Genomic DNA, 16,446 nt, shown 5'->3' with positions numbered 1-16,446 from the left:
ATAAATGACTTATTTAATAAAATTTCTAAAAGATACATCTTCGGATGAAGCACTAGTGGTTTCTAGCATCTTCGGCATCTTCGGATGAAGCACTAGCATCTTCGGATTAGTTATGCGATTAGCCAATTGATTATGAAAATATTTTGTGATAATCTTTTATTGATTTTAATTATACAATTAATCAATCAATTAGTGCACACCTCTCCCTCCCAATGCAGCCTCAATGAGCTGCACTTCGGTATTGCCGGGCGCCAGAGGCGCCCCGGCAATGCCGCGCTGCAGCATATTTAATTATTTGGCATGGGGCGGTGTACTTTGAATGTCTGTGTACTTGTCTTCTATATATTCAAGTAGCGGCAGTTTTGTGTCCGTCCATCACGCTATGTCATTACGTCTATGATGTCATTACGGCGTACAAAGGCATACGACAGCTGACTCCACTGACCGACATTTCAATTTATATGACGTACAGGTCGAACCTGCCATGTGTTTTTACACATGGACAGCTGTACGTTGCAGCGACTAGAGTACTATGGCTACGCTACTGTTAGACTTTCGGTCTTGTTTTTTTTTTAGTTTAAGAACACGAATGCACATAATTAGTTTCATTAAAATGCTTAGAAATAAAAATCATGTAAACCATTCCAAAAGATCAGTTTACTTTTTTACTGCGAGTGTCATGTTACTTTATGAAAAACTAACCGTTTATTTTGCTTTGATCTTGCGTGGTCCCCAAAGCGTGTCTTGATCCCGGAAAGGGTCACCGTTTCAACTGCTTGGAGTCCATGCCTGAAGAAGGACAGGGCACTCCACATCATCGTACGGAGATAGACGCTCAGTTTAAGTTGCATAGTTATAAATATCCTGGCATCACAGTCCTTGCGAGAATTTCATTTTATTTTAGATCCAAAATAAAAGTTCATTTTTACTTACTTACAAAATAAAAGACATTGTACAGTGGTAAGTGTTGCAGTGCATATAATTTACAGACGGTGACAAGTGGTAAGTGTTGCAGTGCATATAATTTACAGACGGTGACAAGTGGTAAGTGTTGCAGTGCATATAATTTACAGACGGTGACAAGTGGTAAGTGTTGCAGTGCATATAATTTACAGACGGTGACAAGTGGTAAGTGTTGCAGTGCATATAATTTACAGACGGTGACAAGTGGTAAGTGTTGCAGTGCATATAATTTACAGACAGTGTACAGTGGTAAGTGATACAGTGCATATCATTTACAGACGGTGACAAGTGGTAAGTGTTGCAGTGCATATAATTTACAGACGGTGACAAGTGGTAAGTGTTACAGTGCATATAATTTGCAGACAGCGACAGTGTTACAGTGCATATAATTTGCAGACAGCGACAGTGTTACAGTGCATATCATTTACAGATGATGACAAGTGGTAAGTGTTGCAGTGCATATAATTTACAGACAGTGTACAGTGGTAAGTGATACAGTGCATATCATTTACAGACGGTGACAAGTGGTAAGTGTTGCAGTGCATATAATTTACAGACAGTGTACAGTGGTAAGTGATACAGTGCATATCATTTACAGACGGTGACAAGTGGTAAGTGTTGCAGTGCATATAATTTACAGACAGTGTACAGTGGTAAGTGATACAGTGCATATCATTTACAGACGGTGACAAGTGGTAAGTGTTGCAGTGCATATAATTTACAGACGGTGACAAGTGGTAAGTGTTGCAGTGCATATAATTTACAGACGGTGACAAGTGGTAAGTGTTGCAGTGCATATAATTTACAGACGGTGACAAGTGGTAAGTGTTGCAGTGCATATAATTTACAGACGGTGACAAGTGGTAAGTGTTGCAGTGCATATAATTTACAGACAGTGTACAGTGGTAAGTGATACAGTGCATATCATTTACAGACGGTGACAAGTGGTAAGTGTTGCAGTGCATATAATTTACAGACGGTGACAAGTGGTAAGTGTTACAGTGCATATAATTTGCAGACAGCGACAGTGTTACAGTGCATATCATTTACAGATGATGACAAGTGGTAAGTGTTGCAGTGCATATAATTTACAGACAGTGTACAGTGGTAAGTGATACAGTGCATATAATTTACAGACGGTGACAAGTGGTAAGTGTTGCAGTGCATATAATTTACAGACAGTGTACAGTGGTAAGTGATACAGTGCATATCATTTACAGACGGTGACAAGTGGTAAGTGTTGCAGTGCATATAATTTACAGACAGTGTACAGTGGTAAGTGATACAGTGCATATCATTTACAGACGGTGACAAGTGGTAAGTGTTGCAGTGCATATAATTTACAGACGGTGACAAGTGGTAAGTGTTACAGTGCATATAATTTGCAGACAGCGACAGTGTTACAGTGCATATCATTTACAGATGATGACAAGTGGTAAGTGTTACAGTGCATATCATTTACAGACAGTGTACAGTGGGAAATGTTGCAGTGCATATCATTTACAGACAGTGTACAGTGGGAAGTGATACAGTGCATATCATTTGCAGACAGCGACAAGTGTTACAGTGCATATCATTTACAGATGATGACAAGTGGTAAGTGTTACAGTGCATCTCATTTACAGACAGTGTACAGTGGGAAGTGATACAGTGCATATCATTTACAGACGGTGACAAGTGGTAAGTGTTACAGTGCATATCATTTGCAGACAGCAACAAATGTTACAATGCATATCATTTACAGATGATGACAAGTGGTAAGTGTTACAGTGCATATCATTTACAGACAGTGTACAGTGGGAAGTGTTGCAGTGCATATCATTTAGAGACAGTGTACAGTGGTAAGTGTTACAGTGCATATCATTTACAGACGGTGTACAGTGTTACAGTGCATATCATTTACAGATGATGACAAGTGGTAAGTGTTACAGTGCATATCATTTACAGACAGTGTACAGTGGAAAATGTTGCCTTGCCATCCTTGCCAGCTTAGGATCCCAGGATCCTGGGTTCGAATCGCGGTCGATCGCTGAATTAACGCCAGGGGGTTGACTCAGCCTGTCATCCTTTCGAGGTCGGCTAATTGAGTACCAGTTCACTGGTAATTCCCTGCTTGTCGTAAAAGGCGACAAAAAGGGTTGGCGGCAGGAAGGGCATCCGGCCGTAAAACATTGCTTCAAAAAGGGGACCGAAAAACAACAACAACCACGGTCCCCGAAAAAGGCCTACCCCCGCTTTGCGGGGAAAAATGGCCTCTAAATGTGGTACAGTGGTAAGTGTTACAGTGCATATCTTTACAGACGATGTACAGTGGTAAGTGTTACAGTGCATATAATTTACAGATGACAAGTGGTAAGTGTTACAGTGCATATCATTTACAGACGGTGTACAGTGGTAAGTGTTACAGTGCATATCTTTACAGACGATGTACAGTGGTAAGTGTTACAGTACATATCATTTACAGATGACAAGTGGTAAGTGTTACAGTACATATCATTTACAGATGATGACAAGTGGTAAGTGTTACAGTGCATATAATTTACAGACGTTGTACAGTGGTACGTGTTACAGTGCATATCATTTACAGACAGTGTACAGTGGTAAGCGTTACAGTGCATATAATTTACAGACTGTGTACAGTGGTACGTGTTACAGTGCATATCATTTACAGACAGTGTACAGTGGTAAGCGTTACAGTGCATATAATTTACAGACTGTGTACAGTGGTACGTGTTACAGTGCATATCATTTACAGACAGTGTACAGTGGTAAGCGTTACAGTGCATATCTTTTATAGATGATGACCAGTGCCAGTGGTAAGTGTTACAGTGCATATTATCATTTACAGATGATGTACAGTGCTAAGTTTTGGGTGAGTGCCTGGAATGTCCTCACGTTTTGCAGCCTACTTTTAGGCCGGATCTGCATCCGGACTTTAACCAAAATATCCAACTCATCCACCAAGTTTTGTCATAACTCGTCCTCAACGTTTTAACATCATGCGATGTATCGTTTTTCGCCTTACCTCTTGTCTTAATGGTGAAGAATCACTTTTAAAAATTCAGATCCAAATTCGGATCAATTTGTCCTCGTCACACACCCAACCTGTCCACAAAGTTTGGTCCGAATTAGTACATATCATTTTTTAGGTATCCTGCTCACAGACGGAAAAGGTTGAAACGCAATCGTCTAACTTGTGAAATTACTCCCTTGTGAAATTACTCCCTTGTGAAATTAATCGTCTAACTTGTGGAGATAAACATTGAATCGGAAGTTTACCGACGTTAACACGTTACATTCGTTTTTCATGCCTGCTGTTTCTGTCATTTATGACGTCCCCAAAAACAGTAAGTTTCCTGGTTGAAATGATTTTTAATTGTGTTTGACTGCAAGAGGCAAAATATAGTATCAGTCACAGACTCACAGAGTGAACCAATTGCTTAGCCCCGCGCTTTGCACTATGCGTGAGGGGTGGAAATACAACCTTGACGTCGCAGTCACACACACGAAAAAATTGTATTTTTAAAAAGCCAAATATGTTTGCCTTCTAAACAAAGACAATTAAACGTAAGTCCCGAGAATTTGCAATTACTGCACCGGCAAACCGCCAAACGCTCCTTCCTCTCTCTTTGACTTTGATCCCCTGGACTGGAAAGCAATTCCATCATCCTTTCAATATTATTATTTATTCTTCAGTTATAATTTAAATATGCTACGTAATTTCACAAGTTAGACGTTGAATGTTAATAGCTAAATATCACATGCAACTAAAACAGAGAAGTTAAGAGTCCATTCTCACTGACCAAAAGTCCATATATACACCTCAGCAGGTTCTCGGAGTTGTAACAGAATGGGCGTTGAAGAAAGAAATAATTACGAGCTTCTTGAATAAACATAACGTAAAGCAAACAACTCCGTTGGAAAAATCAACTTTAAAACTTTATCAACTTTTAAAAACTTTTTACCGTTTAAAAACGTTTTAAACGTTTAAACGATGTAAACGATGTAACGATGATGTAACGATGATGATGATGATGATGACGATGATGATGATAACGATGATGATGATGATGATGATGTTTAAACGATGTAAACGTTAAAAAAAAACTTTTTTTTTAAATCAACTTTATTGGTCGTTATATTGTCTGAGCAATGGCAAGTGTTACAGTGACAGTTCAATTAAATTACCTCAGTTCTTGTTTTAGACTTTAAAATGTACTCAAAATTCCTATAATATTTATATTAGCACTATTATATTCGTTTACATCTTTTAATTTAGCGTATTCAAGCAATAATCGAGATTTAAACATAAAAGAGGAAATCAGGCGAGCGTTCAGAATCCGTGTCGCTCACTGCAATGTAATGGTGTAAATACACCGCACGAATTGACCTGTCATCCGCGTAAAAGCACAAACGCGCAAACATGCCTCCAACAGTGATAATAATGATCAACAAGATAATAATAATAAAAAATGTTCCCATTGTGTATGTGCACTGACACGAAAAAGTTCCTGTGCACCATTAAAATAATGCAAAATGATACTGACAAGTGACATGAAGCCGAGCAATATAAATATAATGGTCAGACATGTGCATGTGTACAGAGTCACGTGCCAGTGATACACGTGGTACTGAGCAACTCACAACGCAGCACGATTTGGTGAACTATCCCAACTGTGAACAAGAGCAATGCGTCTGTGTCGCCAATATGCCTTCGTATAGTCCCACAATGGGTGTAAGATGCCTTCGTTCACTGTCCTAAAAATAAACAAGTTTGATTTAAATCCCTTCACCTGTTTTCAATTATCACATTTTCACCAGTCATGACAGGTTTCACATTGATCGGTGAAGCGGTTTCAGAGAAGGGATTTTTAAAAATGTTGGCTTTCAAGCTAATATGGCTGCCACACCACGTGACATATGACCTTTAAAAATGTACACTCTGCATATGTTTGTGTCGGGGAACACATTCGTGAAGTTTCGTGTTGATCGTGTAAGGTTAGTTTTTCTATTCAAGATGGCTGCCAAACCACGTGACTTACGACATCATCATTTTCAAACGATATGCAACAATGGTATTAGATGATATTTGTAACATTTTGCATCGATAGGTTAAGTGGTTTAAGAGATATAATTATTTAAAATTGTCCTTCAATCCAATATAGCTCCCACACCATGTGAGCAATGATATTTTGGTAATCAACTTTTAATCGCCATGCCTAATCAATGGCACATGTAAAGTTTCGAGTCAATCGATTTGGTGGCTTGGAAGACGATGTTTTTTTGGGGTTTTAGGTTAAATCAAACATGGCTGCCAAACCATGTGACCTATGATGTCATCTTACTATAATTCACCAAATGTCTGTCCGTCTGCCTGTCTGTCCGTCCGTCCGTTCGAAGGTACCGCAAAAACGGAACCCATCACAACGATATTTTGGGTGGGTAATCCTGGGATCCCTGGAGTAAAATAGGCTATATTGTTTAAAATTGTCCTCCAGCATTTTCAGGTTTGGACTCCGCATAACGTTATTTTCCCAGGTACCGCACAAACGGCTGCACCGATCGGCTGCACCGATCGGACCCGGTGACCTCGGACAAAGACCTTTTATAAGGACATGGGTTGAATCCCTGCTTGAGAGAATGCCAACCCCCTCCCCGCCATCACGGTCGTCTCTCCAACTCACAATCCCACGAGATATGCAGAAAGGACGACCCAAAACCAATTATCTTCCTTTTGATTCGTATGTAAACATCATTAAAAGTAAATAATGACCTCGACCAAAGTTCAAACGACGTGGGTTTAATCTCTACATGAGATAATTCCACATAGCTATTTTGGCGGTGTATAAGCTAACAGATCGCTGTCTCCATCGATCTTGCCAATGCCGTAACACCTATCGGCTCAAAATTCTTTTACCTGTTGACTTGGTAGTTTTTACCATGAAGGAAACATTAACAATGTTGTTAAAAGTTTCTTTTGTGATTAATTTGTGATTGGAGTTATGTTGGTTGAATTGAAAAAAGAGATATCGAGTTCAAGTGAATGACGACATGCCATGATGGTTTCTACTTTCTAAACGTGAACTTCGCGGATCGCCATATGCAGATTCGCCAAGGACCCACGATCGATGTTTCGATACGTGAACGTACCCATTTGTTTGCGAACGGCTACGTTTTTCATGGAAGCCCTTCACGGACTTGCTGTCCATGTCTGACGTGTGACTGAAGGTGCTACAGGAATGTGGAATTTATTGGTTTCATGCTTTAGCATTCACCGTATCTGCATTGCCTGTTTGCTTCTGGCCTCCCACCCGTGTGTAGCACGGGTACCTCACTAGTACATTTAATATTTCAATACAAATCGGTCATAGATCAGGTACATGCTGTTTCAGATTTTTAGGATAAGGAATTCCATTAAAACTTTTTTGTCTGGTATACCACATCACCTATGATGTCATCATTATCATGATTTTGTTCCCCATTGGGAGTACTTGACAATGTGCAAGTTTCAAATTTTTCCATTCAGTGGTTTCCAAGAAATAGTTTTTTAATTATTGATTTTTTTCCCGTTTAATCTAAGATTGCTGCCATACCACGTGACCTAAGACGTCACAATTATCATAAAAACATGCTGCTTAGGTGTCACTCCTACCCTGAAAGTTTCGTCTCAATCAGCCATGTAGTTGCTGAGAAAAACGAGGTTTAGCCCGCACTGACGGAAGGACAGCCGGACAAACCAAAAACATAATGCCTCTGGCCACCTTCGGGGGCGGAGGCATAAAAACATTTTTATTGATGTCTCAACGTCGTAAACGTGATGCGCCACACCTTTCCAAAAAATAACGTCTGCGTGCTGTTGGCATGCTTGGGACAGGAATGTCACAAAACGTTGTAGTTCGGCGTTTTGGGGTTCATCGGAGCACTATAGTCACAATGGAGACGGTATCAACAAACTGGCAACATCAATGCAAATGGTGGTCACACTAGATACCGCACTGAGCTGTTTAATAACTGATGTTTAACCGCATCCCTCGGAGATGTATATCGATAACGATCAATATCCTTATTACCGTCGTAGATGTATATCGATAACGACCAATATCCTTATTACCATCGTAGATGTATATCGATAACGATCAATATCCTTATTACCATCGTAGATGAATATCGATAACGATCAATATCCTTATTGCCATCGTAGATGTATATTGATAACGATCAATATCCTTATTGCCATCGTAGATGTATATCGATAACGATCAATATCCTTATTACCATCGTAGATGTATATCGATAACGATCAATATCCTTATTACCATCGTAGATGTATATCGATAACGATCAATATCCTTATCACCATCGTAGATGTATATCGACAACAATCAATATCCTTATCACCATCGTAGATGTATATCGATAACGATCAATATCCTTATTACCATCGAAGATGTACATCGATAACGATCAATATCCTTATTACCATCGTAGATGTATATCGATAACGATCAATATCCTTATCACCATCGTAGATTTATATCGATAACGATCAATATCCTTATCACCATCGTAGATGTATATCGATAACGATCAATATCCTTATTACCATCGAAGATGTACATCGATAACGATCAATATCCTTATTACCATCGTAGATGTATATCGATAACGATCAATATCCTTATCACCATCGTAGATGTATATCGATAACGATCAATATCCTTATCACCATCGTAGATGTATTTCGATAACGATCAATATCCTTATTACCATCGAAGATGTACATCGATAACGATCAATATCCTTATTGCCATCGTAGATGTACATCAATAACGATCAATATCCTTATTACCATCATAGATGTATATCGATAACGATCAATATCCTTATTACTATCGTAGATGTATATCGATAACGATCAATATCCTTATTGCTATCGTAGATATATATCGATAACGATCAATATGCTTATTGTCATCCTGGATGTATATCGATACCGATCAATATCCTTATTGCCATCGTAGATATGTATCGATAACGATCAATATCGTTATTGCCATCGTAGATATATATCGATAACGATCAATATCCTTATTGCCATCGTAGATGTATATGGATAACGATCAATATCCTTATTGCCATCGTAGATGTATATCGATAACGATCAATATCCTTATTACCATCGTAGATGTATATCGATAACGATCAATATCCTTATTACCATCGTAGATGTATATCGATAACGATCAATATCCTTATCACCATCGTAGATGTATATCGACAACAATCAATATCCTTATCACCATCGTAGATGTATATCGATAACGATCAATATCCTTATTACCATCGAAGATGTACATCGATAACGATCAATATCCTTATTACCATCGTAGATGTATATCGATAACGATCAATATCCTTATCACCATCGTAGATTTATATCGATAACGATCAATATCCTTATCACCATCGTAGATGTATATCGATAACGATCAATATCCTTATTACCATCGAAGATGTACATCGATAACGATCAATATCCTTATTACCATCGTAGATGTATATCGATAACGATCAATATCCTTATCACCATCGTAGATGTATATCGATAACGATCAATATCCTTATCACCATCGTAGATGTATATCGATAACGATCAATATCCTTATTACCATCGAAGATGTACATCGATAACGATCAATATCCTTATTGCCATCGTAGATGTACATCAATAACGATCAATATCCTTATTACCATCATAGATGTATATCGATAACGATCAATATCCTTATTACTATCGTAGATGTATATCGATAACGATCAATATCCTTATTGCTATCGTAGATATATATCGATAACGATCAATATGCTTATTGTCATCCTGGATGTATATCGATACCGATCAATATCCTTATTGCCATCGTAGATATGTATCGATAACGATCAATATCGTTATTGCCATCGTAGATATATATCGATAACAATCAATATCCTTATTGCCATCGTAGATCTATATTGATAACGATCAATATCCTTATTACCATCGTAGATGTATATCGATAATGATCAATATCCTTATTGCCATCCAAGATGTATATCGATAACGATCAATATCCTTATTACATCGTAGATGTATATCGATAATGATGAATATGCTTATTACCATCATAGATGTATATCGATAACGATCAATATCTTTATTGCTATCGTAGATGTATATCGTTAACGATGAATATGCTTATTACCATCGTAGATGTACATCGATAACGATCAATATCTTTATTGCTATCGTAGATGTATATCGATAATGATCAATATCATTATTGCCATCGTAGATGTATATCGATAACGATCAATATCTATATTACCATCGTATATGTATATCGATAACGATCAATATCTTTATTGCCATCCCAGATGTATATCGATGATGATCAATATCCTTATTGCCATCCTAGATGTATATCGATAACGATCAACATCTTTATTGCCATCGTAGATGTATGTCGATAACGATCAATATCTATATTACCATCCTAGATGTATGTCGATAACGATCAATATCTATATTACCATCATAGATGTATATCGATAACGATCAATATCTTTATTGTCATCCTATAAGTATATCGATAACGATCAACAATTCAACATCTTTATTGCCATCGTAGATGTATATCGGTCACGATCAATATCTATATTACCATCCTCGATGTATATTGATAACGATCAATATCTATATTACCATCCTAGATGTATATCGATAACGATCACTATCTATATTACCATCATAGATGTATATCGATAACGATCAATATCTATATTGCCATTGTAGATGTATATGGTCATGGGCATTGTTAGCTAGGGTTACGGTTGATGGGGGATTGTGGGGGGGTGGTGGAGGGGAGGGGTGTGGGGTGGTCATGGGTATTGCTAGCTCGGGTGACTGTTGTTGGGGGATTGTGAGGGGTGGTGGGGCGGAGGGGTGTGGGGTGGTCATGGGTATTGCTAGCTCGGGTGACGGTTGATGGGGGGAGGTGGAGTGGTGGGAGGGGTGTGGGGGTGGTTATGGGTATTGTTAGCTTGGGTGATGGTTGAAGGGGGATTGTGGGGGGATCGTGTGGGTTGTCGTAGGTATTGTTAGCTCGGGTGACGGCTGATGGGGGATTGTGGGGGATGGTTGAGGGGAGGGGTGTGGGTTGGTCATGGGTATTGTTAGCTCGGGTAACGTTTGATGTTTTTTTTTTTGGAAAATCGAGATGCCTCAAAAACCAAGCACACCTAAGTTGAACAGAAATCAGCAATAGCAATATTACCAAAGGAAATCAGCAAGAAATCCAAGTAAAAGTATTTGTGTGAGCAGAAAATATCCGTTGGCAGAAAAATGTGTTGCACACTTGGAACAAGATCGCCCGTAGGGCGTATTTGTGTGAGCAGAAAATATCCGTTGGCAGAAAAATGTGTTGAACACTTGGAACAAGATCGCCCGTAGGGCGTATTTGTGTGAGCAGAAAATATCCGTTGGCAGAAAAGTGTGTTGCACACTTGGAACAAGATCGCCCGTAGGGCGGGTACTCTGCTAGTGCAATCTAATTCCATATGCAATATTTAAAGTGAGCTTTCATTGCTATGATTACTTAGTAATTAGCAATATATAAAACCTATCGATACTTATAAGCACGTCATAGATCAGAGACATAGACATAGACATAGGAATCACTTGTAATCGCTTCCGTTCTAATGTATAAATTTCGGTCTCTTTCATCTGTTTTAAAAACCTATTGTGGTTGCATTCTGCAAACAGCTCAACAAGAAAGATGTTGTGCAGAACACAATACTTCTCAAAATCCCAAAAACAAATTTGACCTTAAAAATAATTGGTGGTTGAATTCAAAGACCAAATATGCAAATCCTTTTCACATTTTAGGTCCATCGGATGAAAATTGTCAATTTTAGAAATGTTGGCCTATGTTGACCTCTTGACCTTTAGACCTCAAAAATAATTGGTGGTTGAATTGAGTGACCTGATATGCAAATCCTGTTCACATTTCACGTCAACAGGATGAGAATTGAGGATTTTAGAAAGTATACCCAAGTTGTTGACCTTTCACCTATGTTGACCTTTTGGCACATGTTGACCTCAAAAATAATTAGTGGTTGAACTCAATGACTAAATATGCAAATCCTGTGCAAGTTTCAAGTCAATTGGCTGAAAATTGAGGATTTTAGAAATTTGACAAAGTTGTTGACCTTTGGCCTTTGTTGACCTTTTGACATTTTGACCTCAAAATAAATAGGCTTCTTCCTTATGACCAACTATGGTGAAGTTTAGTGAAATGAAGTTTTGTAAAGTGTGGGTGAAGTTTTGTTTTGTGAAGTTTTGGTGAAAATACGATTTGGTGAAGTTTTATGAAGATCAGTTTAAAATCGTGACTGGTAGGCGATTGACAGACAGACAGAATAATACACACGACCAACCTATAGAGTATAGACTGTACTTGAAAAAAAGTAACAAACAGACAATAACACGCACGACCAACCAATATACTCAAGTAAATCAACAATTAGTGATTAGAATTAACTAGTTATTGAAAAGTTTACAACTGTAGTCATATTTTTAAGTAAACATGAAAAAAGTTATAAAATAAGAGGCAGAAGAGGTGTTTGTTACTGTTGCTTAGCAAGCAGTTCCAGTGCCAGCTCCATTGTCTACCAGCAGCGAGCAGACAGAGGATGCACCAGCCGACTCTTATTCATGGATATTGTTATGTCTGGGGGTAAAGCAATATCTAGAGCCAGGTAGATCTGTATAGGTAGGTATTCAACTGTCGCGATAGGGAATCTACCTGTAATAAGTTCTTCATGTGTAGGCATTTGTCGGGTTAAGATGTATGATTGTGAATCTACCAGGAGATTCGGGTGATAGTTAGTGTAAGGAAATAATGAGTAGAGCCCTTGTATGTCTCACCTGGTAATCAAACCTTTGTCCATTATGGCACTGCAGACCACATAAACATTAGTTAGGACCTTTAGTACAACACTAAATGACGCCCTCTCCCTTGACATGACTTAGGAAGAAATCAGGCTGGAACACCGCCAGAATTGGCAACCACCATTTACACCTCCGAGAGGCCTACCCGCCTCGCATAGCACGTGCTGTGACCAGGGAGTCGGGGACGGGAGTGGCAGTGGCGCAGTGGGCGTGCCCCTGGACAAGCCGGCGAGCCGGGGGAGGCTCTGATTGGCTGAGGAGTGCGCCAATGCTGACGTCATCGGCCGGGGATATTAACGGGGGCCGGACGCCATTTCGGGCAGTCAAGAGTTCGTGTGCACAGAGTTCGGTTGAGATCCTGATTTGAGTTCAGCACGAGGAGAGTGAGCACCGGACGCCTTTGCTGGCAGTTGGATCGAGAGTTAGTGTGCGCATTTTGAGCAGGAGTTGGCAGTGCGCAGTTCGCAGTTCAGTAGTTGATCCCAAGCAGTTGGATTCCTGGCAGCGCAGTTCAGAGAGCCCGACCCGAGTTGGGCTGAGGTGTAGCCCAAGTGGAGCTCGCTGTCCTGCTGTGGGACCTCGTGGTGTTTTGGAGATTGGTGCACGTGTCGGTCGAAGACCTCAAGGGAAGGAAGAAGAAGAAGAATCAGAGCAACAATGTTTAATAAAATCGATTACAAACACACAGTGTGGAGCAAGGCTCGAGAATGCACCGCCTAACACGCAGCGGGCAATTCCTCAAGACACTCGCTGAAAAATAAGCAAAAAGGCATTTCATATATAGCAAAATATCAGACAAGAATCTGCGCTAAAGACAAAGCAAACCTGGACCATAAAGACCCACCTTCCCTCGTCCCTTCCTGAAGAAGGCCAAACTTAGACAAAAAGATGTAAGCATAGGATAGGCTGAGCCTTTTTGGCTCTTTATCTAAACATATCAGACCCGAGCGCAGGCCGAAGAAAATATTCTCATACACTAGGCTAAATGGTAGATGAATGATTGGATACACATGCTGAATACAATAACAATCAAGGATATGTAATGTCTATATTTCTCCCGAGGTTGGTTACGTCCTTGATTTAGGAGACATACTAGAAACTACAAAGATATATAATTAATTATTCCCTTCGTGAAGGAGGCGTTTGGCGACATGTTTTCCTTGTACGTGGGTCGCGAGCATATTATCTACTGTCTGGCACATACATTCAAGGACTTGTTTACTGGGCTAAGGATCCACCCTGTACCTCGAGTCTCGAAAGCACATTTTGTCCCCCCGCCTCTGCCTGCAGCTGAGTTCAAATCAGTTTTCAGAAGCACGATATATAATTTCAGATGTTATGATCAATTGAGTCATGGGGTTTAAACCCTAATGGCTAACAGTTCCTTCCTTTGTCTTTACAAGACAACTCCTTGGAAAGACACCGTATACCCCAGTGGTCAGCATCCCAATTAGTCACATGGCAGGCACGACATAGCGTCACGTATGCTCAAAGAGAGAGATACCGGCCCTAACTGGCCGTCTAACATTCAACGCATAAATTGTTAGCCATAATTCGCGACGACGGCGCCTGGTTAGGAGATTGCTGCCGCCCGGCCAGATTCCGAATCCACCCTCGTCACGGCGTAGGTGCGACCCAGTTGCCAGCCAGATTAGGGGCCCTCCTTATGCAGGCGTGGTCCTCGCGAATCAGGGCAAACAATCGACGTCCAATGCCATCAAGCCTTGTACATGTGTTTGCTGGGTGGTGTAAGTGGTGGTGAGGGTGGTTCTTCCGGATACATGTTTGCCATCCGCTCCTTACTGCTGGCATAATAGCAATAACCTTTAAAAGAACCTACACTTTCTAAATCACAGGTATAATCATCCCAACTAAAATAATCATTATCAGAATCCCAAGCATCAATAGGTTCATCGATTTCAAGCCAGGAATCATAGATCCCTAAAGCCACATCCTCTTGCCACGAAACGTCGAGGCCATCAACCCAATCGTGGGGGTCCGAGACGATAGAGTTGGCTGGTTCACCAATGGCCTTTGGATCCTTCCCATATAGTGAAAGTAACATCCCGTTGTTGGTGGTGGATGGGGTCCATCCTGTGAAACATTTTCTCACACAAATCATGATTAGGGATTTCATTATAACTACGGTGAGTACGATTCCCACGATTATGGCCAGGCCTGTCAATAGCCATTTTACAATGATCCCTGTCCATCCTCTGAACCAGGCTGATATGCTGGACCATACATTATTGGCTTCTTCCCTTCCCTTTCGGCTATCCGTGAGATCCTGGGTCGCGGCCTTAAGCCGACTGATTGAGGCCTCTATGCCTCCCGAGTGATCTGGGATATATGTGCAGCATTTTCATCAATTACCCCACATACTCCTCCCTTTTCTGCTAACAACATATCCAAAGCCACTCGATTCTGCATCACCATTGTTCGCATATGCACTAATTCGTCTTCCAATTGTAGTTCTGCGATTCGAGTTTCGTTTCCAATTCGTTCCATTACTAATGCGAGACTATCTATCCGCCAATCATTCATAGTCACTCCCGCTTGGGGAAAAAATGCTCCTAATAGGACTTGCCACCAGCGTCCGTCCAGTCTTACTGTTTCATCCGGGTTCCAAAGAGAGAATCGTTTCTTCCTCTCGTGGGTAGGGGTGTACCCTGTTTCGTTAAAATGATCTACCAAATTTACCTTGGGAAAAATGGATCCCAGATAACAAGTCCCTCCCCACTGGTCGGGTAAGTATGGATATGCTTTATTTCCGCAAATAAACATTACTCCATGGGGTGGGATAAGGGCCGAGGCCATGCATTTACCGATCTCAACGCGGGTGGCGCTTGGTGTTCCCCAAGATATGGTTAGCTTGGTTACGTTATGCTGGGCTTGGTCATCTATGGTTATTACAAGGGGGCCTCCCTTTTCTCTCGATATGGTGTCGGATGGCAGGGTATGGGTGCATTCCGAGGTTCCCATCTGAACGTGTCCCTTTCCAATCCAATCATCTTTGCACTTTCCATGACCTTCTTCACACTTCCTTTTAAACCTTTTCTTCAGACACAACCCACATGAGTTATGAATACAATTTCCCCTTTCAGGCACGTGTCTAGCCACTCACAAAGTGTCCATAAGACAACGTCATCATATTTCACAGAACTCCACCACTCTATTAAATCCTAAACATGCCCAATGGGCAATCCACGAAAAAATCAAAGCATTTTCAGTCCCCCTTTTCCCATACACTAGCCAATGTAAGTCAGCCAAACATAAATAAAGAGGTTCCAGCGAGTTGTGACCTCCATAACTCTAAACAACTCCGCTGGCACCTTTTAAAACAAACTTTCCCAGTCACTTACTAAAATAAAGTGCAGCTCTTGTCCGTAGATATACGTTAACCAAGGTTACATGAGACTTGACAACAATATTCCTGCCCCGTGGAGCAAGGCATCAGAGACAACTCCCCTCTCCACCTGAACTTATCCCAGGTA

At 40.4% G+C, this 16,446-nt stretch overlaps 1 protein-coding gene across 9 annotated transcripts in view; it reads right to left on the bottom strand.

Annotated features, from left to right (window-relative positions):
* LOC137431140 (centrosomal protein of 78 kDa) overlaps positions 1–16,446 on the bottom strand; it is a 91,360-nt gene that overhangs the window by 33,975 nt on the left and 40,939 nt on the right. For 2 of the 9 annotated variants that reach the window (XM_068122119.2, XM_068122125.2), the window contains exons 1-2: positions 4,561–4,652; positions 703–789 (exon numbers count right to left, since the gene is read on the bottom strand). The gene's annotated coding sequence lies outside the window, so the exon portion shown is untranslated. Of the gene's footprint in view, positions 1–702; positions 790–2,934; positions 3,073–3,988; positions 4,176–4,387; positions 4,653–5,607; positions 5,684–16,446 lie in introns of those variants that run through there. The other 7 variants (XM_078781526.1, XM_078781527.1, XM_068122120.2 and 4 more) reach the window with 7 other exon arrangements.

The sequence above is a fragment of the Myxine glutinosa genome, chromosome 7, assembly GCF_964187855.1.
Source record: "Myxine glutinosa chromosome 7, kmMyxGlut1.1, whole genome shotgun sequence".
Taxonomy (NCBI): Eukaryota; Metazoa; Chordata; class Myxini; order Myxiniformes; family Myxinidae; genus Myxine; species Myxine glutinosa.
The sequence above is the reverse complement of the archived record's forward strand: the minus strand, read 5'-3'. Positions and strand labels throughout refer to the sequence as shown.